The following is a 25,183-nucleotide window of genomic DNA, read 5'->3' on the forward strand; positions in this document are numbered from 1 at the left end:
CTCATTTTTAATTATCGGGTGGAGAAAAATAACTTTTCCCCGTGTATTAATTAGCTGTATTTTAGCGTGACTATTGTTAAGTATCAAGGAAGGTTTCACCTTTGAAAGCGGCTCCGGTGGCATTACGGAAATGTGAAGTTTTCGGCAGGAGAGGAGAAACGGAGGAGAAAGGCAGGTGGGTTTAGGGTGAGATCCAGCAAGATGCCCCGCCCCCCCCAAACTGCCTCATTTATGTCTGTGGCGCGCGGTTGGCTCTTATACATCCTAACCGCCTCGCGAACTACTGTCATTCCAGCTCCATCCAGCGTCCCCGTGCAAACATTGCCATTCCTGTCTCCTCAGTCTGTTCAGTGCCCGCCGTCCTCTTCTCAGCCCCTGCCCCTGTTGCTGGTGCTGGGACTTGGAGGGAAGAGGAAGGACGGGAAGGGAGAAGGAGGAAGAGAGAATTCGCTTCTGCAGCCTTTGCGTTGGGGGAAGTGGGCCCGACCTGATCTCACAGTTCCCTTTCTTGTGTTTGCTCATCGGTCACTTCCCTCTCCCTTTTCTTTTATCTTTAGACGCCACGGCTTCATTTTGTGACTTTGATCTGGTCGCCGCCTAAACAAAGAGCTCTCTAATTATTGCCACAGAGAGCTTGTTGGGGACGTTATTGACATGTTGAGTGTAGGTTTGCTATTTGCGGAGTTTACAGAAAGCATCCTTTAGTGGGGCGCCTGGGTGGCTCAGTCGGTTGAGCCTCTGGCTCTTGATTTCGGCTCAGGTCATGATCTCACAGCTCGCGAGTTCAAGTCCCACACTGGGCTCTGTGCTGTTGGAGGGGAGCCTGCTTGGGATTCTCTCTCTCTCTCTATCCGTCCTCTGCTCGTGCTCTCTCTCTCTCTCTCAAAATAAATAAATAAACATTAAAAAAAAAAAGAAGAGTGAAAAGAAAAGATCTTTCTGAGAAACAGTTCTACAACAAAAGCTTCACTGAAACGTTTTATGCCCCTAAAGAGTTGCTCAATATTGCCCTCAACCTGACGCTAAAGTTCCCTGAGCGTCAAGAGACCCAACATCAGTGAGGAAGCTCGCTGCCCTGACGGCCTAAACAGTGCCATAGAAGGACTTCTTCGTGTCTGGAGCTGAGTAGCTCACAGGAGTTTTGTCAAGACAGGGCACTCACTGCAATGTGGGACTGGTGGCTCTGACGAGGGGAGGATTTTGATGGGCGTCTTCCTAGCGAAACCCTTTGCTAATGAGCAAGCAGTTTGTGAAAGGAGCAAGCTGTTGCCCAAATGCAAGATTTATCTGTCCGGGTAAGTCGCTTTGCAACATTTTCCTGAAGGAAACGGGAAACGGGTTTAGAGTCTTACACGCCTGGGCAAAGATTTCCCTGAGCAAACGTAAAGTTAGTTATGTTGGCAGAAGGATCTCAGTTCTCCTACGGTGATCTTCGCAAATGCACTTGGGTAGACGGTATGTTTCGATGCAGTGTCGATGGGAGGTCAAACATGGGTCCTCATTACAGGGCCCGTGTATGTGTGCGCATTACCAGGGGATGCCTCAGGGACACAAGAGTGACTCCTGACCCCCTTCGACTAATTAGGTCCGTGGGGAAACTTAACCCACGAAATCACCAACAAAGGAACTTGGTGCCATATTGTTCAACACTGCATTGGGCCTTATTTCAAAGAGGATAAGGAGGATCCCCAAATACCTATATTATTATTATTATTATTCCATAATATAAAGGTTCTGAGTTGGAACTTTTTATTTAATTCCCTTTGATAGCTTTCCAGTGTGTGTGTGTGTGTGTGTGTGTGTGTGTGTGTGTGTGTCTGTGTGATGAGGGGGTATGGAGAGGGACATCATGGCAGATCCTAAGAGCCATCAGCCACAGGGCACTGTGACTGATCACGAGGTCACCCAGAAATAATTCAGTAGCCTTGTGTCACCAAACTATTTATCTGCATAGCCATGAGAGCCGGCCACTCAGAGAAAGAAAGCCCCACTTCTTTTCTTGAGACACTGTGCAATATCTAAGCCGAATTTTTTTTAAAAGACTTCAAAATGTTGCTTTCACACTTATGCAGAGGTGCATTCTAGGGCCAAGAGATCATTGTGATTGAATAATTAAAATGCCGACGAGTCCTAACTCGTACAGATTCCATAGTGCTGGTCTGCACAGAAACCTCTTTTTCGAGCTTTGGGATGGTGATGATACCATCACCCCAATTCACTCGCCCCCTGGGGGAGCTTACAAATATTAGAATTTGTGTTCTGTGTCTTATTAAATTTCAAATTGCCCCCCTCTTCCCTTCTTTCCCTGCTTTGGCTACCTTTCTTGTGTCCTCGTTTATCAATTTACGACGGAAAAAACAGTTCACGTGGCAATTCGGGCTGTAACCGGAGTTTTGTACTTCGTACCTTCGTGGTGAAAAGAAATCTTCATGTCAAACAAAATAGACAGCTGCCACGCATTGAGCCTTCCAACATTAGTTTGTGAGCTTCGAGTCACAAAATTCTACAGCCAGAAGATGCTTCTGTGTTCAGTGCTCTTTGAAGTCAAGTGAGGACCGGGGGAGTCTGGGGAGATGTGGTCTTTGCTGGGTCTGTGGGGTGGTCGGTCTTCTGTGTGGGTGCCATCGCAGCCCCGGTTCGGCTCACTGTGGATGAGATGGTGAGAAACTTCCCGTAATCCCCTATACTCTTACATCTCATTATCTCACTGATATTTTCCCTCTGGTAGACCCTCTCAATGACGTCACAATCTACCTGTCACTCATTCATTCTTTAACCCGTCCAATGTGTATTGAATGGTTACTTTGCGCGAGACGGTGTGTTAAATGCTGGGAACCCAAGGGTTAGCAAAACAGATTCACTTCCTTTCTCCCCTCCAAAGGGCTTAGTCTAGCGAGGGAGGCAGAGGGTAATTAGACGGCCGTTCGAGGACACAGCAGCAAATGGGGCTCATCGTGATAGAGGAGATGCACCAGGTATGGTAAGAACTCACAGCAGGAGTGACCTGATCTAGAGGATTTGGGCGGAAGGGTGTCAGGAAATCCCCTGACGTTGGGGCAGGTGACAGAGATGCGGAACGGCAGATGGAAAAGGATGGATGTGTGGCCCTCACCGGGCAGCATCGGCATCACCAAGCTCTGGCAGCTGGCAAAATGGCAGCCTGGCTCAGCTAACTCAGCGGCAGTCTACAAAGAGCTACATGCTATATGAACAGGAAAAGTATGAGGTCCAGAGTCCCACGGCACATGGTTCCTGGAGCTGCCTGTCCCCTCCTGGTGTTTGCCCTTCTTCCAGCTCCCAGGCAGCCTGGACCCATGCTCGGTCCAGTAGCTTCTCCACTGATATCTCTGCCTTGTCGATGCTGGCAGTGGTGGTCTCCTGTGGTCGTGTCCGGGGGGGGGACAGCACTGCCAATGTCTTGGCCAGGTTGTGCCTCCCCTGTGTCTCTGACATCCACAGCTCCAGGCAGAAACCACCTTGCGTGACCCAGTGTGTTAGAGTGCTCCAGAGAAGCAGAACCAATAGCATGGGCATCTACAGAGAGATTTATTACAAGGAATTGGCTCATGTAATCATGGAGGTTAATGAGTCCAAAATCTGCCGCGTTGGCCGGTAAGCTTGGGATCCAAGAAAGTCAGTGTTTCAGCTCCAGTCCCAAGGTCATCTGCTGGAAACTCAAGAGAGCCAGGGGTGCAGGTGAATCCGAAGGCGGTCTGCTGGAGAATTCCCTCTTGCTTGGGGAAGCCAGTGTTTTTGCTCTACTGAGACCTTCGACTGACTGAAGGAGGCCCAACACCATAGAGAGCAATCTGCTTTCCCCAAATTTCACTGATTTAAATGTCTGTCTCGTCCAAAAACACCCTTCAAGTTGACACATAAAGGCAACCGTCGCACTCGAGATCACATTCGAGTTCTCACCGTGGGCTTCCAGCCGAATGGGCTCCTATTCCCGGATCCCAGCAGCTGCTGCCCTGTGCTTGTGGATGAGTGGGCCTTGCAGAGGAGGCAGGAGTTCCCAGGGAGCAGGGGACTTACGTCACCACACAGGCATTTCCCCCGCAGAGCTTGGCTGGGCTGGGGGGAGTCATCATTCCTGCACCCCTCCATTCTTCCAGTGCTGGTGGTCCTCAAATATGCCGGTTATCCCTTACCAGTGGGATGCTCTTCTGGTCTAGAGGCTGGGCGATCATCACCATTCTCCTTTTCTTCCTCATTGGAAGACTCTGCAGAACGTGTGAGGAATAAGTCCGCCGACCCAGTCAAAGGAGGGACACAGAGACTCAGAGCCCGGTCAAGCGAGGCTTCGATCAACGTTCTTGCAAGAGCGGGTACTTGATGGACAGGAACACTCAGGGCAGTTACGGCGCACAATTTATCTCCCAGCATGCACGACCCTCCCCTGGTTCCTCATTAGCTGAGTACCACAGACGTTGCAGCCTTACCCGGATGGCGCCTATGCCCATGGAGGGTGAAAAGTAGTCTGATCGGAACAAACGTACATTCCCTGAGACTTTCCTCTTCTCTCTCTGTTCTTTGGTGCGTGTTCATTGCAAAGCCCAGGGAAATAAGCCCTCGAAACAGAGAAGGGAAGAAGAACCAGGAAGTGAAGTGTCTAAGGGTTTGGGACTCCATTGAGGTCTGGGGCGGGCAGTGGGGGGGGGGGGTTGATTCATACATATTTCCAGTTGGTTGTAAACCTACCGTTAACTAGACAGCACAGCTTTTATTTGGTGTTTCTGAAAATGAAGCATCTCCCCTACTCGTCACAGAACAGATTCCAATTTGTCAGAACTAACTCTGGCAAGAGTGGAATGTGTGAAATGTTTCCTGCACCCCTTGAAAATATGGAGAAAATACCAGAGGGATGCACTCTGTGTCTTCGATTCGAAGAACCTGTCAGTTTTACGGCAATCAATTTCATAACAAGGTTAAAGGAGAAGAAAGAAGCATTAGGTTAAGTATACCCTTCAGTCTTAAGGCTCTTAAGGGCTATAGAAAATAGTGGAAAACACATGCCTGGCCACGCAAGGAATATGGGAATGGGCCCAACCAACCAAACAAGACTTGGACTATCATAGTAGCCCCAAAGCAGAGTGGGCTCCATATTTCTAGTAGGACGTTGATGACCATGGGCAGCTCCAGAGGAAAGGAAACAGAAGAGACAGTGTGAAATCTATGTCCTCAGAAGTAGTGGAGGCAATTCGTCTGAGCGGGTGGAAATATGAGACCTGGGTGTCATATGGGAGAGAAACCGACGTTACTCAGAGACACCGGTCCAGTACAAAAGGCTGGAGCTTACAAGAGCGGGCTTTGACTCCTGTATTTTGCATACGGGCTCCCACGAGTCCCTTTCTGCAGGTCAGGGTGGCAGCTGGGCGGGGACACTGTACGCAGGATCTTCTAATACAGGCAGAGATAGAAGATGATGCAGGAGGAGCGAGGAAGCAGGGCTGGGAGGGACTTTAGAGAAAGCTCATCTGACAACCAAATTTTATAGATGAGGTGCCAGGAGCCCAAGGAATAGATTCACCGCACACGCACAGCACACTCGATCGGTGCCCGGGCTCCGCTGATGCCCCCCAAAACCCACGACAGGACCCCTGCATCTGTGTGAGCTCGCGTTCTCGAGGGTTTTTACGAAGTGCTCGGTGTCATTCCTGGCTCCCAGTGTCTGCACGGTGCTTTTACGTCTGCAAGCTCCAGCACGTTCTGTGATCTACAGAAAGCTTCATTCACGTTGACAAAAATTCCTCTAGAACCTTTATCACCTTCTCGGAGATTTCCCCCAAAATATTCTGTTCCTTGGAGCACCCTTTTTCGAAGCTGATTGCTTCCAGAAGACATTCATTTCCTTAACAATAGATGTGAGCAGTCAGAACAGAGCTAAGGTCCTGTCTCATAAATGATGTCGTACCCCTAACCTATTTTACAGCCAGCACGGTCAGTACAGAAGAGTGTGGACAATTGAGCCATAGACTGAGAGTATGATGTAAACGCCAACTGGCCAGAAAGCTAAAGTGGTGAGTTTCGGTCGATGAAAATGCCCTGTTAACATCCAAAACAGGACGTACACACCTCAAGCTTAACAAAGCGGAAACTCGGATCTTCTTCTAATATAAGGAAGAAAATGTGCCCAAAAAAGCAACTATACTTCATCATAAAACCCTCCATTTTTTATCCTCTTTAAAATTTTAACATACACAGAAAAAAAAATTAGAAGCTATTATTTTAGAAATGAAAACACAAAAAATACATTAATGGAGAGAAGAGTTTTCTTTGGGTTAAATTTTAAGGGAAGGATGTATGTAGAACCTAACGGTAGAAAATGCGTCGCATAATGGACAACAACTTGGATGCAGCTTCCTAAACGTCATGAAGACATTTTTCGAGGATACGTTTCTCAATGTCTCCTTGACATTTACTTATTTTTCTTTACCTGAGGGCAATCAGTCAATTGGACTCAATGTCACCCTAGGAGAAGGGAACTCAAGTAAGGCAAATACTTTAAGGTAGGAGCGGCAGGAACCGGGATCCGTCTGGATTACTTTTTAGTTGCTTCTAAGCCTTTCTGGAAGAAGCAATCCATAGATGCTCCATTAAGGAAGGTTCGGATGAAGAAAGCAGGGCTTCACATGCCCCTCCTGGGTCCTGAGGCAGGAAGGCCATCAGCGTCACTCTGGTTCTCAGAGTGGGTCACTAAGGAGAGCGTCACAGCTCTGTAATGTGGCTCCTGGTCCCTAGAAAGAAGGGATGGGAGCATTTGGAAGACATTTGAATAAGGATAAATCCAAATTCTCAATGTGGCATCATCTGGGCCTTGATCTATAGTTGGTTTCAATCATTCTCCAATAATTGAAGCTCTCAGCTGAGGTTAGCTCACCTTATCACCATTATTATGCGCAGCATGAGATCCCCCCTGTCTGGCCTCTCCCACTGTTGTGCTTTTGCCTGGATGCGTGGGGATATTTTGCTAGTTTCTGCCTCCCCACCATGTTCTAATGTATCGGCTTCTGCTAGGCACCAGGCATCGGAAAGGACTTCATAAAGACTTTTCTGCGATGAGTAAATGAACCATCACACGTCAGGCCTCCTGCTTGGGCATGCCCCCCACTTTTCAATTCCCATGGCCACCTCATTCTCCTCCTCCTCTTAACTGCTCTCCCTCTTACCCTCTCCCCCTGCACATTATGGCAGATAAGTTTCCTAGAACACACTAGGTCACTGCTGTGCTCGGAATCTTCCAGGGTCACTCCACCTTGAACCCAGGCTCCAGTGTCCAGGTCCTGCTGTCCCTTCGAGCTCTTCTCCCCACATCCCCAGGACGGCCAATTGGACCATTCACAAGAACCGCCACACATGCCCCATGGCGGCTGCTCTGCCCCCAGATTCATGGCACGCTCTCCCTTGGATGTTACGATCCTATCCAAGGTCAAAAAATGCTCCTTCCTTCTATCTCTGTTGTTCCAGCTGAAAATGCGATTGATTGTTTACACTTTCTTGGTGTATGTGTTTCTTATTTGCTGCTGTAACAAAATGTCACGAACGCTCCGTAAAAAACAGCACAAAAGGACCCCCTTGGGTCAGAAGTCCAAAACAGATCTTTCTAGACTAAAATCAAGAGATTGGCAGGGCCGTGTTCCTTTTAGAGGCTCTAAAGGGAAACTTGTTTCCTCGCCTTTTACAAGTCACAGAGGTGTTTGTATTTCTTGGTTTGTGGCCCCTCGTCCACCTCCAAAGACGCAGCACAATATCTCTCTGACTCTGATACCTGACCGTCCCTCTTCTCCTTTTCACTTACGATGACCCTTGTGATTACGCTGGGCCCACCCAAACAATCCAGGACAATCACCTCATCTAAAAATTGGTAACTTACTCAAAGCTGCAATCCCATTGTCATGCAAGGTACGTATTCACAGGTTCTAAGGATCGGCATGTGAACATCTTTGAGGGGTTGGGAACACGAAAGCACATCATCACTTCGTAGACGTGTCTTCTCGATTAAACTATAAGGAACCAAATGCATTTTAGAAAACTACGCATTATAGAAAACTACGTATTCTACATGCACCCACTATTCTGCACCCTGTGGAATGGGATTCACATAGTTGAGAATAAGAAAAAGAAGTGCTTCCTCACAAAATTTGGAAATAATACCCTTTCAAAATTCAAGAAGTCTCCGTCTCTGCACGCGATTTGGACCCGATTTCTTGAGTCCGCGAAACGGCCCTTCAGCATCTAAATATTTTGTTCCTTTTTGATCACCGTGCGTCGCCCATAATAAAGATCTTCCTCTGAAAGTGTGTATTTGGCTCAATCTGAATTATTATCAAGCCTCATCTATTAAAACTTACACTCAGTTACATGGTTGCCTGTGAATTTTTAACTGTTTTCTGTTTCTTGGGGCCAGCAGCTAAGCACCTTTGATAAGTTATCATTTTAATACCCTCCCTACGTCACCTCCAAAACTGCTTGTTATACTGTTTTATAGTCGTGTTCTCTGATACATTCATGTTTATGGTATTTCATGCACAATTGCTGTTGCGTTAAATGGCACCCCAGCGGCTTCTAAACTCAAACAGGTCTTTTCAATTTTCTGACTTAGAACCGGAGAGTAGTTTTTCACTAGAGGAATAGAAAAGATTCTTTTTTTTTTTTTTATATCTGAGTTGTTTTCCTTTAGGCTAGCAGGTCCTCGCCTTTACTGAGCTTTTTTAAAGCCTCTATTAATTTTTTTTAATTTGTTTTGACAGAGAGAGAGAAAGGATGAGTGGGAGAGGGGCAGAAAGCAAGGGAGAGAGAGAATCCCAACCAGGCTTCATGCTGTCAGCGAGGAGCCCGACGTGGGTTCAGTCTCAGGAACCGTGAGATCATGATCGGAGCTGAAATCAAGAGTCAGATGCTTAACCGACTGAGCCACATAGGTGTCCTTTAATTTAAAGAAAAAAAAGGTTAATTTGTCTAATTTCAACCGTATTCTGTAGAAATCAAAATTATCAGGAGAGTCAAATGATGCATGCTTCAAAATATAACCAATAAAATTAACTTCACTGGTATAGAATATACACACAGAAAGATGGCCGTCTGCCATCAGCCCTGATGGAGAGATCTGTCTACCTCAATTTTCTTTTCACAATCTGTTACTTTCCATAGTCCTTGGTCAAATACCATGTCGTTAATGTCATAATTTTTTGTGAACCTAAAGGAAGAAAGAGGTAAAAAAAAAAAATCAGGAAATAGAGTTTTGTGTCCATATTCTACTATGTATACTTAAAATGTACATATTTTACCATTATAAAAGTTAACCTCCAGGGCGCCTGGGTGGCGCAGTCGGTTAAGCATCCGACTTCAGCCAGGTCACGATCTCGCGGTCCGTGAGTTCGAGCCCCGCGTCAGGCTCTGGGCTGATGGCTCAGAGCCTGGAGCCTGTTTCCGATTCTGTGTCTCCCTCTCTCTCTGCCCCTCTCCCGTTCATGCTCTGTCTCTCTCTCTCCCAAAAATAAATAAACGTTGAAAAAAAAAAGTTTAAAAAAATAAAAAAAGTTAACCTCCAGAGTAGCCAAAGATATGTTTACTAAATCTTACAATTATTAGAATAAATTATGAAAACAAAGAAGGGAAAACACTATGGAAACATGTAGGAAACAAAGGAAGACTTTAAACAGAAATAAACACATCACAGGGATACGAATAAACGTATCTGTCACATTACTAGATGAAAACAGGATAAATTCGCCTCTTAAGAGAAAAGTTCCTCACAAGAGATCACAGAGCAAAACCCCACTACGCCTGAAGAAAACTCTAAAAACGGTGTGAGTCGGAGGAGCTCAAAGGTAAAAGGATTCGAACTAGTGTGACAAATGGGGAGCAGTAGGGACAAATGGAAACCCCAAAGAGAACAAAATTAAAACGGTAACAAAAATAAAACGAGGTAAGTTCATATTTAGGATCAAAACCGGTCACAAAACAGAGAGAAGCATTTCATCAAGGAAAACCGTCACCCAGGAGATGGGCTGGCAGATAGGTGGATGCGGAGTGCCCCCCTTTGTTCCTTTACGGGACATCTGTAGAAAGCTCATACCCAACACTCTTGCCAGAATATTCCAGGTGCCCGATATTTTCTGGCTGCTGTGGTGAGGGTGTGAGGAGAAATCAGTCTACGATGCCCTGGTTTCGGGGGTCTTGCCATGAGGACCTGTGGCATCTAAGATGACCCAGGAATCACTAACAGGCATCCCCGTGCTAATATTTGCTGTCTATGTCTTACTTCCTGATGCCCACCTTCCTTGTCTTTAGAGTCGGCTGGGCCCCATGTCCAGCCCCACCAGGTAAACCGTGAATAGTCTAACACAAGACGTAGATCTGAAAGAAATGGTCCCTTTCCTCCTTCTGGTGTCCTATATGCTTGTTGGTGCCTACATGTGAATGCCCGGAACCGTAGCAGCCATGTTGGGACCACGAGGGGAGTTAGTCTGGGCAGGATATGCTAAGAAAGGTGGAAGCAACCTGAATCCTTTTTTTTTTTTAAGCATTTTTTAAAGGTTTCTCTATTTATATATTTTGAGAGAAAGAGAGTGGGCGCACGCGTGCACATGTGCGTGAGTGAGCAGGAGAGGGGCTGAGAGACAGGGAGAGAGAATCCCAAGCAGGCTCTGCACTGTCAGTATAGAGCCCAACGCAGGACTCACTCTCACGAGCCATGAGATCATGACGTGAGGCGAAACCAAGAGCCTGGGGCCTCATCTACCGAGTCACCTCAGGCTCCCCGCAAGCTGGATCCTCGATGACATTGCTGAGTTTCTGGATGAACCGCTTCTGGAGCTGCCCGGCCCCAGACTTCTTGTTATGTAAGCTGAGCTTGCCTATTGTTTAAAGCCGTTTGCAACCGGACTTTCTCTTTCTTACAGCTGGAAACATTCAAACTCATACAGAGGCCCGGAAAGATTCATCTTCCACAGCATTCCATACGGGGCACCCAGCGGGTTCCTACTCAATTGATTAAGGGAATGATTTTAAATGCATGACTTTTTATTTAAAAAAAAAAAAAAAAATCCCTTTGTAAAAGGGTCGCCTTCTCCCAGTGCGTCCGTCTGGCAGGGTGGCCAACTCCCTAACTGGTACTTTCTACGGCAGCCTGTTCTTATATCACATCTGCCTGTTTATGTTTCACATTTTTTTTTTATTTTAATGGATATTACTGTGTTATCTATCTTCTGGAGGCTCTTATGCATCCTAATGTTAAAATCTTTGTCAAACTGTTCTATAAATTTAAATGCTATGCCTTCAGCGAATCCTCTGGTATTAATTTTGCTGTTATTTCTAGCATGAGATTTTTTTTTATGCGTTTAGTAAGTTTAACTTGGGGGTCTCTGGATCCCTGCTGCTCATGTCTGTTGTTCCGTACAAGTCGTGGGTTCAGCTTTCATTGCAGCTGGCCCCTCTGTCTCATTTCAGGGGTGAAAAGTCTCCCCTTTAGCCCTGGCTTCACATGCTTACCGTTGTCTCGTAAAACCCTTGGAATCTGTTCCCTGCATGCAGTAACCTGATGACCACAACCTGACAGCATTAACTCTATGACTTCAGTCTCGTTCACTGCTCTCCCCACCCCCCTTCCTGTCCACGGCCTTGAGGATTTGGCTGAAGAGCATGCCTACTTATCTTGGCTATACTCATCATTTTATCCCTCAGAGTTGTATATCTGGAGCAGAGGGGGGTCCTCCACGTGTTAATCTACTGATTCATTTTTATTGGAATTCCCCTTAAACTTTCTTGGAAAAAAAACTATGAGGGGCGCCTGGGTGGCTTAGTCGGTTAAGTGTCCGACTTCGGCTCAGGTCACGATCTCCCGGTCCGTGAGTTCGAGCCCCACGTCGGGCTCTGGGCTGATGGCCCAGAGCCTGGAGCCTGCTTCCGATTCTGTGTCTCCCTCTCTCTCTGCCCCTCCCCTGTTCATGCTCTGTGTCTCTCTCTGTCTCAAAAATAAATAAACGTTAAAGAAAATTTTTTTTAATAAAAAAAAAAAGAAAAAAAACTATGATTACAGTTATCACCGTCCTGAAAAGTTCTCAGGGAGTTGTTTTGATTATAAAAACTGCACATCATATAATGGTCTAAAAGGGCTTCTCCATGTTTATTTTGCAAGAACCTCCCTTGAACCTTTTCTGTCTCTCGTGTTTTAGAAAATATTTAAGACAGTATCTCTGAGTATATGTATCACATGGCTAGACACAGGAAAACATCTAGAACAATTTCTGGCATATAGTGCTCTCTCCATGTATGGTAGGGTTACTGCTGTCTTACACTTAGCCAAGTGTTATTATATAAGACATTTCTATTAAAAAATTAATATTTGGGGCGCCTGGGTGGCGCAGTCGGTTAAGCGTCCGACTTCAGCCAGGTCACGATCTCGCGGTCCGTGAGTTCAAGCCCCGCGTCGGGCTCTGGGCTGATGGCTCAGAGCCTGGAGCCTGTTTCCGATTCTGTGTCTCCCTCTCTCTCTGCCCCTCGCCCGTTCATGCTCTGTCTCTCTCTGTCCCAAAAATAAATAAACGTTGAAAAAAAAAATTTTTTAATAAAAAATTAAAAAAATAAATAAATAAATAAAAATAAAAAATTAAGATTTGAGTTCATGCCACTTCTTTCCCCTTTTTTCCACTAGGTATTAGGATAGTCTTCTAAATCTCTAAGCAGGGATGGTCACAGAATAAATAGATTGCAGGGGCAGCTGGGTGGCTCAGTCGGTTAAGCGTCTGACTCTTGATGGGCTCAGGTCACGATCTCACAGTTCGTGAGATCGATCCCGGCATCGGGCTCTGTGCTGTCAGCTTGGGATTCTCCCTCTCCCTCTCTCTGCCCCCTCCCACTCATGCTCTCTCTGTCTGTCTCAGAAGAAATAAATAAACAGAAGAAGAAGAAGAAGAAGAAGAAGAAGAAGAAGAAATAGATTGCAGCCACATTTTCAGGCACTGATGGTAAAGACCCCACTATCCAAAGTTCTTACATAGTTGCCCCTCTTCCATTCCTGGCAGACCTGATTAATCAACCACTGCCTTCTTCTCCCCAGAGTGGAAAGGAGGCTCCAGGCAGCCACAACCAATCAATCAGATGTTATAAAAAGAATAAAAACAATTTTCCATCCCTGCCCAAGAGACATTACCGAGGACAGACTACATGAAGGAAGCAAATGGCTTCTTTTCCAGAGTCTCTAGTTTTCAGAAAGTTTCCTTGGCGGTTTACTTTAAAAAGGACAGGAACTGGGATAATAGAATTTGCCAATGAAATGAAAAGTTGTAGTTCAATCACAAACTCTTACTGTGAGAAAACGCTGTCTAATTTGCTGTCTAAAATTACTGATTGTCTTCAATGTATGCGAAGTGAAGTAATTGGCTCCATCGTCTCCCAAATAATTGTTGAGTGGGAAACGTTGGTGAGAAGGAACAATTATCCAGGTCGGTTGGTAATGACAGATCACGATAAATCGGTACAACCGGGGACGACGTGCAGGTCGGGAGGACGTTCTAGAAAATCAGAACTACAAGGAAGAGGGTGCTACCGAAGGGCCGGACTCTTTTGTCTTTGTGGCCAATCAGGAACGTGACGCAACAGCCTGGACAGATCTCGGCAGTGGCTGACCTCCTGCCATCCACTTAGGACCTACACGCCTAACCTGCGTGTGTCCTTGAATCATTAAGTCATATTTTCTGCTGCTGCAAACCCACCCTGATACGTTCCTCGACTTTCGCCCAAACACATGCTCTTCTTAGGCTTGCCCCTCAGCAGTAATAGAAATAGGAGAAGCACAGAGTGCAAGATATAGTTATTATCGCTCCCGAGCTGAGAAATTATTTGTGCCGTAAACACAAAATGATGTTGTTTACGGAAAAGCAGAATAGCCAGAAAGTACTCCAGAAGTTCAAAGCGGCAGCAGACGCCCCTGGAGAGAGAAGAGAGTGTTCACGGAGGAGACGGAACATGAGCTCGGTGGCCTGGCATCACTTTTGTTGTGAAGACAGGTGGCTACAGGCGGTCCCTGGAGGAGAAAGCCGCGGCTCACATGTCTGTGTCTCTGGGAGCGTGCCCTGGGAGCTGTCTCTAGGCCATCCACGAGAGCGTTGTGGCCACAAAGACGGTCTGTGCAGGTGGGAGTTATTTCTCCTCTTTGCCTAGTTCCCTAATACTCACATTTTTATAACTTTATGTCATGTCTCCGTTCTTGGCATTGGCCTCTCGTGGGCTTCTAAGCCCTAGCTTGAATTAGCTTTGCTGGGTATTTCCAAAAGAGCCAAATCAACGGGAAAATAAGGCTATTGATCGTCCAATGGGAGGGAAAGGAGGAAAGGAAAAGAAAATAGAGGCGGAATGTCCCCGGACACAGGGACCCTGCACTTCTCCTTCTGTCCAGAGACTCTCTGTTGACTCTGAACATTAAGTTTTACTCTTTTTTTTTTTTAATGTTTAGTTATCTTTGACAGAGAGAGAGACACACACAGACAGAGAGAGAGAGAGAGAGAGAGAGAGCATGAGTGGTGGAGGAGCAGAGAGAGAGAGGGGGACACAGAATGGGAAGCAGGCTCCGGGCTCTGAGCTGTCAGCACAGAGCCCGATGCGGGGCTAGAACTCACAAACCGTAAGATCACGACCTGAGCCGAAGTCAGACGCTTAACCGACTGAACCCCCCAGGCACCCCACGTTTTACTCTTTTTTTTTTACATTTTATTTTATTTTTTATTCTAATTTAATTTATTTTTTTTTTAATTTAAAAATAGAACTGCCTTAACACCCAGCAGTTGACTACTAGGTATTTATCCAAGAGATACAGGTATGCTGTCCCACGTCTTACCCTTACTATCGCTGGTATTTTCTTTATGAATTTTGGAGCAGGAAGCAACGTGGCTTCCAAAACGTCTTAGCCTGTAGCTGTGCTACCATTTGTTTTTGTTGTTCTTCTTGTTTGTTTAGAAAAAATATGGAGCCTTTCATGAATGTGTGTGTCATCCTCGGGCAGGGACCACGCTAATCTTCTCTGTGTCGAAGATATATGTTGCCGAAGTGAGCACTGTGCTAATATATTTGGACTTTATTACCCGTTTCAGACCTTTCAGGGACTCCTTGTCTCCTTAGAATGTCATCGAACTCTCACAGAACCAGGCCCACCTGTCTCTCTGGTCCCTCTGTCCACCGTCCTTCCCAGAAATCCTTTGCTCGGCCCCTGGAAGCACCTCCGGGCACACCAGCTGCCTGGTGTCCTGTTTTGCTCTCTCACCACTCCCCTGTCTTTGTGTCCTCTTTCCTGAAATGCCTCTTCCACCTGGGCCCTCCCACTGCATCCTTCACGACCACGTTCAAATGTGTCACCCCAGATGCCTTCCCCAACTCTTGGTCAGGGGCCCTCAGAACATCTCCGGCCGCTCTGCGACCTTCCTTGGCACATTGTCTGCTCCTGAAGCCCCGCTTTCCCTTTGTTACCACTTTTCACCATCTCAGCACCTGACACGGGTCGGGCAAGGGGCAGACACTCGTTAAATTGGCACTAAATGCAGCAATAAGAGAAGAAAGGGACACGAATGCGGTCACGGATCCCTCCTACGATCGTATATTTCGCGCTCAATCAGAACAGCTCTTTCCCGTCTCTTCTCACCCCGTGAAAGGACGTAGACTCTCTGCTCAGCTCATCTTTGGCCTCGTTCTTAATTGGCGTCAAAGACCCTGAATGGTGCTGTTGGTCCCCGACTCAGAATAGCATCTCTGTGCCTGTCACTTGCTAGTAACTCTCTGATGGTTCTGAGTTGGCCTGAGTCACAACCCGAGCTGGAACTTTGCAAGAACATTGTAAAAACTTAATGGGGCTGGGGGGCGGGGGGGATGGGGGGTGGTGGAATACACCTTAAAATAGCTTTGATTTTTTTTTTTTTTTAGAAGAACGTGGTACCCACAGCAGAGTCAATTCACAACTGGCATGAACAACACATCAAGAGTCTGTGAACTGAAGGCAGGAAAAACTGGATAAGCCATCCCAACCCCAAACGTCCAAAATGAATGATACCGCAATGTGACACACGACCCCAGCGTGTTTGAATACGCTCCGACTCTATGCAAAGAAATAACGGTCCTTTGTCATTTCAGACAGAACTAAATCTCGGAGGATTATGCATTAGCATGTTTCTGTTCTTGTGTTGCCTGTGATGGAAATAATATACCCCGAATTCACAACGAGTTAGAGAAAAAATCCAGTCGACACGATCGCCTTATTCTCCCTCTTTAAAAATACGTCATGTATGAGTGTGCTTGCGGCAGATGAAACAAAGGCAAAAATCCAGACCGCCTACGTGATAGATGAGACGTTACCCACAATGGATAAATAGCCTCTGTTTCAGAGCTAAATCACTCAAAGGGCACTAATTAGGAGTTTAATAAACGTCACGGCCAACTGCATTTGTTTTCTATTGACAAGCATCATTCACACACTGAGTGGCTAACACAGCATTCATTGGTTACCTTAGCTTTGTAGGTCAGGTGCTCAGGAGGGCTTGACTGGGCTCTGCGCTGGGTCTCATGGGCTGAAATCAAGGTATTGGTGGAAAAGTGCTTACCCCGAAGCGTAAGAAACAGTTGGCCTCCAGGCTTATTCAGATCCTTGGCAGAATCCGCTTCCTTGTGGTTGCGGGCCTGGGGTCACCAATACCTCGCTGGCTGCCATCTGGAGGTCACCCATATTCCTTCTCGCCCGGCATCCTCCACGTACAAGGCCAGCGATGGTGAGTCGAATCCTTCCATTGCTTGGAATCTCTGACTTTTTTTTTTTTTTTTTTTTTTTTTTTTTTTTTTTTTTTTTTGCCTTTCTCTTCTGCAGAGAAAGTTCTCTGCCTTCGAGGGCTCGTGTGATTGCATGAGACCAACCCAGATAATTTCCGTGTCTTCAGGTCAAGTGTGCCTTACGGCATGATCACACGGGGTTATGTCACCGTGCTCAGGGTTCCGGGGCTTAATGTGGAACCCAGGAGCCCTTCCCAGACCCACGTCAGAATCACAGAATACCAGCACTGAAGGGGAGCTTGGAAAATACAGGTTTAGCTTTTCAACTGAAGCATAAATCCTGCACGTGGGGAGATCTTTCGTCTAAATACATCTGGTGATAGAAAATACACTAATCTCACTTTTTGACTGATCCGATGAGGAAAAAGCAAGAGACACTATGATGACACTTGCTCCCAACAATTTTTCATTTTCCAAATCGAAGGAATCTAATTTTCTTTTCTGACACGTAGCAGCGTTACACTTTTTTCTATGTTTTCATGATCCCGTTTCTTTGTTCCTAGACCATTCGCTGTGTCATTTCATCGTAGAAACACCCAACGTCTCTTGTGTTTTTAAAAAATGTTTGTTGGGGCGCCTGGGTGGCGCAGTCGGTTGAGCGTCCGACTTCAGCCAGGTCACGATCTCGCGGTCCGTGGGTTCGAGCCCCATGTCAGGCTCTGGGCTGATGGCTCAGAGCCTGGAACCTGTTTCCGATTCTGTGTCTCCCTCTCTCTCTGCCCCTCCCCCGTTCATGCTCTGTCTCTCTCTGTCCCAAAAATAAATAAAAAACGTTGAAAAAAAAAATTTTTAAAAATGTTTGTTTATTCTTGAGAGCGAGCGCGACAGAGCATGAGTGGGGCAGGGGTGGAGCAAGAGAGACACACAGAATCCGAAGCCGGCTGCAGGCTCCGAGCTGTCAGCACAGAGCCCGACGTGGAGCTGGAACCCACGAACCGTGAGATCATGACCCGAGCCGAAGTCGGATGCTCAACCGACTGAGCCCCCCGGGCGCCCCACACCCAACACCTCTTGTAAAATACAGCTGATGAGGAATCCAGTCCTCTAACGGTGGCCTCATTCCATCGAGTTTATAGACGTTTATCCAAGTGTTTTTATCCTGCTCCAAAGATGTCTTTCCTTTGGAAATCGTTCTTACCCCCATTTCAGACTCATGCATTCTCGTGAGAAACTAGTTTTGTGAATAGGCTTCTAGACGTTTGGAAAGTCCACTAAAAACCGAAAGCAGAAAAAGTATAAGTTTTTTGCAAATGGCTTCCTGTGCTCATTACCCCACGATTGCCACTACGTGAAGGATTGTTGAATACTCTAGAACGCATTTAAAATACCGCAAGAGCTCCCAAAACTTTGGGCTCCTTGGAGACGCTTAAAACCAAACACATACAAGTAAACAAGTGCAAAGTGAAATGTTGCATGGAGAATTCTGCGAGCACAGGTGCACCAGTGGGTAAACATCGGAATATCCAGCCATCCGGGAGTCCCGGAGTGAGATTTCATGGCCCAACGCCCCGCCGCTGAGCGGGCAGTGCTGTGCTGGGTGGAGTGGGTTCCTGCGGGCTTGGGGATTTCTCAAAGCAAGAAAAAACTGACAAAAAGAAAAGGTCTGACTACTGCTGAAGATTTAATAATTCAGGCTGTTTAAAAGCTTTCGGCACGTTTTATGATTTTTTGTCTCTTTGTTCACTTTCGTCACGAGCAATCTTAAAGTTCATCAGAGGGGCGCCTGGGTGGCGCAGTCGGTTAAGCGGCCGACTTCAGCCAGGTCACGATCTCGCGGTCCGTGAGTTCGAGCCCCGCGTCGGGCTCTGGGCTGATGGCTCAGAGCCTGGAGCCTGTTTCCGATTCTGTGTCTCCCTCTCTCTCTGCCCCTCTCCCGTTCATGCTCTGTCTCTCTCTGTCCCAAAAATAAATAAACGTTGAAAAAAAATTAAAAAAAAAATAATAATAAAAAATAAATTACGAGTTGCAATACCCCAGGGTAAAGACAGCTCTCTGGTGGCGAAGCCGTGATCTCCAGCCTGGCAGCTTGCTGGTCTGGTTGTTTTCTTTTCATTTTGGTTATTCGGTCAAACACTGGGTTATCTCCCTTTCCGGACACGTTTACTCTTTGGAGAATAGCGACGACCTATCATTGCCTTGCTGGAAATGATGACAACTCATTAATGTCAGTGCTCTCTGAACTTGGAAAGCACAGCTTGGTTTTGCCTGGGTGGCTGAGTCGGTTAAGTATCTGACTTTGACTCAGGTGGCTTTGCTCTCATGGTTCATGAGTTCAAGCCCCACACTGGGCTCTCTGTGGTCAGTTCAGAGCCCATGTTGGATCCTCTGTCTCCCTCTCTCTCTCAAAAATAAATGAACATTCAAAAAATGGGGAGGGGGGGAGGCACCTGGGTGGCCCAGTTGGTTAAGCATCAACTCTTGGTTTCGACTCAGGTCGTGATCTCATGGTTTGTGGGTTCCAGCCCCTCATCAGGCTCTGCACTGAGGACAGAGCCTGCTTGGGGTTCTCGCTCTCCCTCTCTCTTTGCTCTTTCCCCTCTTGTGCTGTCTCTGTCTCTCTCAAAATAAATAAATAAACTCAAAAAAAAGAGAATATTAGGGAAAAAAGCACAGCCCATTTTCTTTTGGCAAAATCCACATAGCACTTAAATGATTTTCACCAGAAATGCCCGAACCCGTTTCTGAAATGGGTAGGGTTCTTTTCCCTTTATGTCTCTTGATGGCTGCATCTAAATGGGACTTTTTGTGATGTAAGGGGGCGGAAGTCCCTGCTTCCCCCAAGGATGTGCTATCCATGTTATATTCTGTGAATACGCACAATGTATTGTAACTATAACCTGCCTAATTCTGAATTTATTGGGTTACTAAGAAACGGATGTGAGAGAGAAAAAGGTATGATTTATTGTCACTTGGTGAACTTCCCAGAAATCATAAAAGTTTACGACTCTAGGGACTGGGCATCACACCCTCCCACAATTCTTTTATGTTCACCAAATGTTGGTTGATAGATCGTTAAAAACATGTCTGTTTCAGATCACGCCGTGATTTTCAGCATGGAATTTGGAAGGAGTTAAAACAGTGAAGGGCTGTTGTCATAACAGAAGTCCTCTGTCTCCTTCAGGCTGTTTTAAGTGACTCCGAGTCTGCTGTCCTTAAAGGTGCTGGATCGGAAACCACGAACGGAACCTGGGCCGAAATGCCGTAAGTGGTATTTATCCACAGGCAGCTTAACTAATTAAAAAATAACTCCCAGCCCTCCCATCTTTTTTTCAAGGTTTATTCATTTTGAGGAGGGGAGGGGCAGAGAGAGAAAGAGAGGGAGGGAGAGAGAGAGAGAATCCCAAGCAGGCTCCTCACTGTCAGCACAAAGCCAGACAAGGAGCTTGATCCCATGAGCCATGAGATCTTGACCTGAGCCAAAATCAAGAGCTGGACCCTCGACCCACTGGAGCATCCAGGCGCCCCTCCCCCAGCCCCTCTTGCTTCTCATGAAATGCATTTCCAGTGAGTTTTACTTGTGTTTCACGCTCCTTTGCCCTGTTCTCCTTCACTACTGCATTTGTGGAGCTGGAGAGTTATTTAAGCAGGAACCTAATGTGCAGGGAGGAGGGACAGACTGCAGCTTTGGGACGGGTTCCCTGCGCATCGAGTGCTGGCCTCTGTCCTCTGCCAACACGACTGTGTGGACACTGGGCAGAGACAGAAAACTCAGTGGTAACAAGGCCACAAAGTATTACACTCTATATTTTAGTGGAGAGGCCTTATTCACTTACTTTTGAAGAGGGGCATTGGATTGGAGCAGGGGTGATCTCTACAAGCCCCAGGAGGCTGGCTGTCAGCCCTGCGAGGACTTAATAAGTGACCATCATTCGCCAAGAGTCAGTGTATGAAACTGGGGGGCGAAACGTCTAAGTGGACACGAAAATCTCGGCTGTCTTCGTTCAGGCTGTAACACAGTACCATAAACTGGTGGCTTATACAGCAAACTCTTAATCTATCACAGTTCCAGAAGTTGGGAGTCCCAAGAGCAAGGTGTTAACGGGTCTCGTGTCTGGTGAGAGCCCACTGCCCGGTTCAGGGACTGCTGTCTCCTCGCCGTATCCTTACATGGGGAATAGACACTCTTGTCTCTTTCGCCTTTGTAAGGCCATTGATCCTGTCATGAGGGGTCCACCCTTAGGACCTGATCTAACCCTGAAGACCTCCCAAAGAATATCACAGCCCTGGGGATTAAAGCTTCCACATATGAACTGGGGTGGGGGAGGGACAAAACATTCAGTCCATAGCCCCTGCCCATCTAAACCCGTCGACAGATGAGCATCACAGCCTGGAAGGGTTTCGGGCAAGAGAGCGTCTTTGGGGAGATCTGAGCCCGTGAATCTTTTCGTCTGGGATGGCCAGGTGATTCTAGCTCATTCCATGTTCTGCCCTTCCTCGAAGCCAGCCTGGACCACCAGCCAAGAAAGAATTTTTCTCCCGTAATTCCGCAACCTACAGCCACGCCGGGCCGGGTAGATGTTCCCCTGGCAAGCTGACTTGCCACGCTGACTCTTCCTCTGGAGCACGGAGGTTTAACAAGAATATGCGGCCTCACTCTTGTGTCTACCACATGTTATTATTTTAATAATGCGCTTCACCCCCAAGCCTGTGGGATCGGCTTGCTCAACTCCGGGCAATGCATATCCTCACTGGAGTTGGGGGTGGGGCGGGGGAGGGGAGAGGAAAATCAGTCTTCATTACTTAAGGGTGAGAAGAAAATAAATCTACACGAAAATTACTTTTTACTATCTCTTAGGAGGTAAATCAGACTAACGCGGGAAAGACACAAACGTATTCATCGGTCCATTTGAGACGCAGGGAGAGTGGTGGTGAATTGCAGACACACTTTATTCGGTGCGTTTACCAGGAGAGAATGCCATTCGAGGGGCACCTGCCCGTTAGCTAGAGCCCTCCCTCCCAGACAGCCAGGGTCATTACTGCCGTCAAGATGTGCGCAGGAAGCCAGCATTTACACACACACCAAAACCACAGCTTCAAGCCCCAGATTCTGCAAACTGCATCAAAGTCAACACGTTTGCCAACTAAAAACATAGCTTACTTGTCCCTCGGCCCATGGCCCCTTCTTGTCAGTTGGTCGCTTCTAAGCTCCAGGACAGTGAGACTGGTACCAGGTAGAAACTACCACGATGGGGGGCGCCTGGGTGGCTCAGTTGGTTGAGCGTCTGGCTTCGGCTCAGGTCATGATCTCATGGTTCGTGAGTTCGAGCCCCGCGTCGGGCATGGCAGAGGCTGCCTCAGATCCTCTGACCCTCTCCCACTCTCTCTCTCTCTCTCTCTCTGTCTCAAAAACATAAATAAATAAATAATATTAAAAAATTTTTTTAATAAAAAGAAAATATCACAATGAGAAAAGGCGAAGAAACAGAGGAAATGCAACGTAACATTTTTGGGGGAAGGCTTTATTTTAAGTAGGACAAAGTCAGAGCAAAGAAAGAAAACTTCCTGGTACCTGTGTCCATTTGAGTGTTACAGGCACACTGGGGCACGACAACACGAGCTATGCATCGAGGCACAAGATGTTTCCCATCTTGTCAAAATCATGCGTGAACATTGACGAGCAAGTTGAGTTCCAGCGGCCAAGCCAGTGATGTGACCAGCTATCACCGTGGTCCGTTTCGGGGGTGCCGGAGCCGGGAGGGGAAGGAGGACGGGTGTGGCTTTAAGAACACTCTCGCAGTCACTCACTGGATAACTGGCATGAGTGTCCCCTCCTCGTAGGCTGTACCGATGCGTGCCGGGCGGTGACACGGAGCCCGGGGCGGCACGCGGGTAGCATTGAGGAAAGACTGGCCCCAGTAAATGTCGCGGTGGGGCCCAGCCTGGGCTGAGCTGTGCTGAGCAGTGGGCTCTCCCTCCGAAGGGGAGGAGATCCGGTGGCTCGCAGGACGGGCCTGCCCTCTGAGGGTGGAGATCCACGGTCCCCGCAGGAAAAGGGACAGGGGCTGCCCAAGGACAAATGTGTCGGTCAGCTGTTGGAGCACAAACTTGCAGACACCATCCCCGACTCCCCCCCCAGTGGGGAACGACGCCAGCCGCTCAGAAAGGAGCAAAAACCAACACACACCCAGGATTTTTCCAAAAGTATCGAAAAGCAAGGAATGAAAGTCACTACACGTCAAAAGTCCATTCCAATCAATTAACAAGTATAATAATCGCAATACATAAATGGTCAGAAAAAGACACACCCCAACATCTGCAACAAAGATGACAATGTATATTTAAAAATATTACGTTCCAGGAGCGCCTGGGGGGTGGAGTCGGTTAAGCATCCGACTTCTGGTTTCGGCTCAGGTCATGATCTCACAATTTGCGAATTGGAGCCCCACACTGGGCTCTGAGCTGACAGCGTGGAGCCTTCTTGGGACTCTCTCTCCCTCTCTCTCTCTCTCTCTCTCTCAAAAGTAAACTTTTAAAAAAAAGTGTCAAGTTTCAAAAAGGTAAAATAATTACAACTATCGAGAGTATTTTTTCTTTGATCAGTAACGGTGAAAAGACACAGAGCACCCACAGGACTCCGGGCTGCTCACAAGCGCTGGTGACTGTTGAAGTAAAAAGGAATAAACTGAAAAAGAGAACTCCACTGGAAGGGAATTTGCCTGCCGTCGTCAAGAGTCCTGGGAGGGGAGGGGCGCCTGGGTGGTTCGCTCAGTTAAGCATCCGACTCTGGCTCCGGTCTTGATCTCACGGTTCGTGGGTTCGAGCCCTGCGTCGGGCTCTGTGCTGCTTGGACCCTGCTTCGGATTCTGTGTCTCCATCAATCCCTGCCCCTCCCCGCCTCACACTCTGTCTCTGTCTCTCTCTCTCAAAAATAAAGACTTTAAAAATTTTTTTAATAAAAGAAGAGTCCCGACACACAGGTGCAGGGTCAGCGTGTTATGTCACAGCTGAAGCTAAGGTAACGCTGTGATCAGCTGCGCTCAGACGCAAGACAAACGAACACAGAAGAAAATAAAGCTTGAGCTTCATGTCTTTAAGCGTGATCACCGACCGATGTCCATTGTTTGGTCTGCGGGAAGATGTCAACGGCAGGGGAAACTGGGTACCATCTTTGCCACTTTCTGATAAATGGAAATTATTCCAAAACAAACGTTTATTTTAAAAAAATGCTATTGTGACGTGGCGCCCGGGTGGCTCAGTCGGTTGAGCGTCCGACTTCGGCTCAGGTCGTGATTTCACGGTTCGTGGGTTCGAGCCCCGCGTTGGGCTCTGTGCGGACAGCCTGTGAGCACAGAGCCCGATGTGGATTCTTTTGTCCCCTCCCTCTGCCCCTCCCCTGCTTGAGCTCTCTCCAAAATCAATAAATACATTTTTTTTTAATGTTATCGTGTGTGGATGGTGCTTGGGAAAAGGATGATTGCAACGAACCGTTTTCTTTATTTCACGCTCCCATCCTTTCAAAAATTTAAAGCAGGAGCCTGTATTGATAACAAAAAAAAAAAAACAAATGAACCACTTTTTTAAAGGCTCAGAAGTGACATCCCCAGCACGTCATTCATCGGTGGTCGGGAGACGGGAAAATGTATTAACTTACTCATATGCCCCCCAAAAGTAAAACCAGGGTGACAAGGAAGAAACTTGGAATCCACGAGGAGGGACACGTGAGGGCCTCCTATCCGTGAGACTCCGCAGGAACACGGCAGTGACTTACTCGTGACATTTTCTCTCATGGGGCATAGCGGATCTCCAAACCCGTGGTTTAGGTGAGCCCCAGCCCCTTAGTGCTGGGGCTCACTGGGGAGAGAGTTCCTACCAGCCTGGCGTGGGAAGGCCTGATGTGAATGGATGTCTCCAAACAAATGGTTTATTTCAGACACCCACATTAACTTCGACTAAGCAATTGCACTTCTCCACAAAGGCCACTCTTTAAAGAATAATAGTAAATGGTCCGTAATTAATACGCACAGACGTGCGCCGAATGCTTCTACAGGGCTACAATATTTGGATTCTAGTTAGGTAAACTATTCCCATTGCAGTATTGATCACAAGGTTAATTTCCTTAACCTGGTGCAAATGATCACAGCTTCCAAATATCGAAGATCAGAGCTAATGAATTTTGATGCGAGCCCAGGGTGCTCCAACTTCACGTGCGGGGAGCGTTGGAGATCTTCCGAGAAGGTCAGCTGGACGATGGCCTTTTGCACCCGTAGTTTGGCGAGCACATTTTTGCGTCTCTAGGCGGTGCCTGTGAATAGGGCTCATCTGCCATCCTGGCTTAATTCCCAATTTTTATTTCCAAGGTATAAGAGTTGCCCACTTGATGAGCAAAAGTCGTGGTGGTCGTTTTGAGGCAACAGTGTCTGTCCTTTATTTATTT

The 25,183-nt window shown here is 47.2% G+C and overlaps 1 non-coding gene and 1 pseudogene across 1 annotated transcript; one reads left to right on the plus strand and one right to left on the minus strand.

Moving 5' to 3' along the window:
- Positions 1-14,956: 14,956 nt before the first annotated feature.
- On the minus strand, positions 14,957-15,053 carry LOC125151023 (uncharacterized; annotated as a pseudogene).
- An 8,937-nt stretch (positions 15,054-23,990) lies between these two features.
- Positions 23,991-24,075, plus strand: TRNAR-UCG (transfer RNA arginine (anticodon UCG)). The gene has a single exon. It is a non-coding gene; the product is annotated as a tRNA-Arg (tRNA).
- Positions 24,076-25,183: the final 1,108 nt, after the last annotated feature.

Source organism: Prionailurus viverrinus, chromosome D4 (assembly GCF_022837055.1).
Source record: "Prionailurus viverrinus isolate Anna chromosome D4, UM_Priviv_1.0, whole genome shotgun sequence".
NCBI lineage: Eukaryota > Metazoa > Chordata > Mammalia > Carnivora > Felidae > Prionailurus > Prionailurus viverrinus.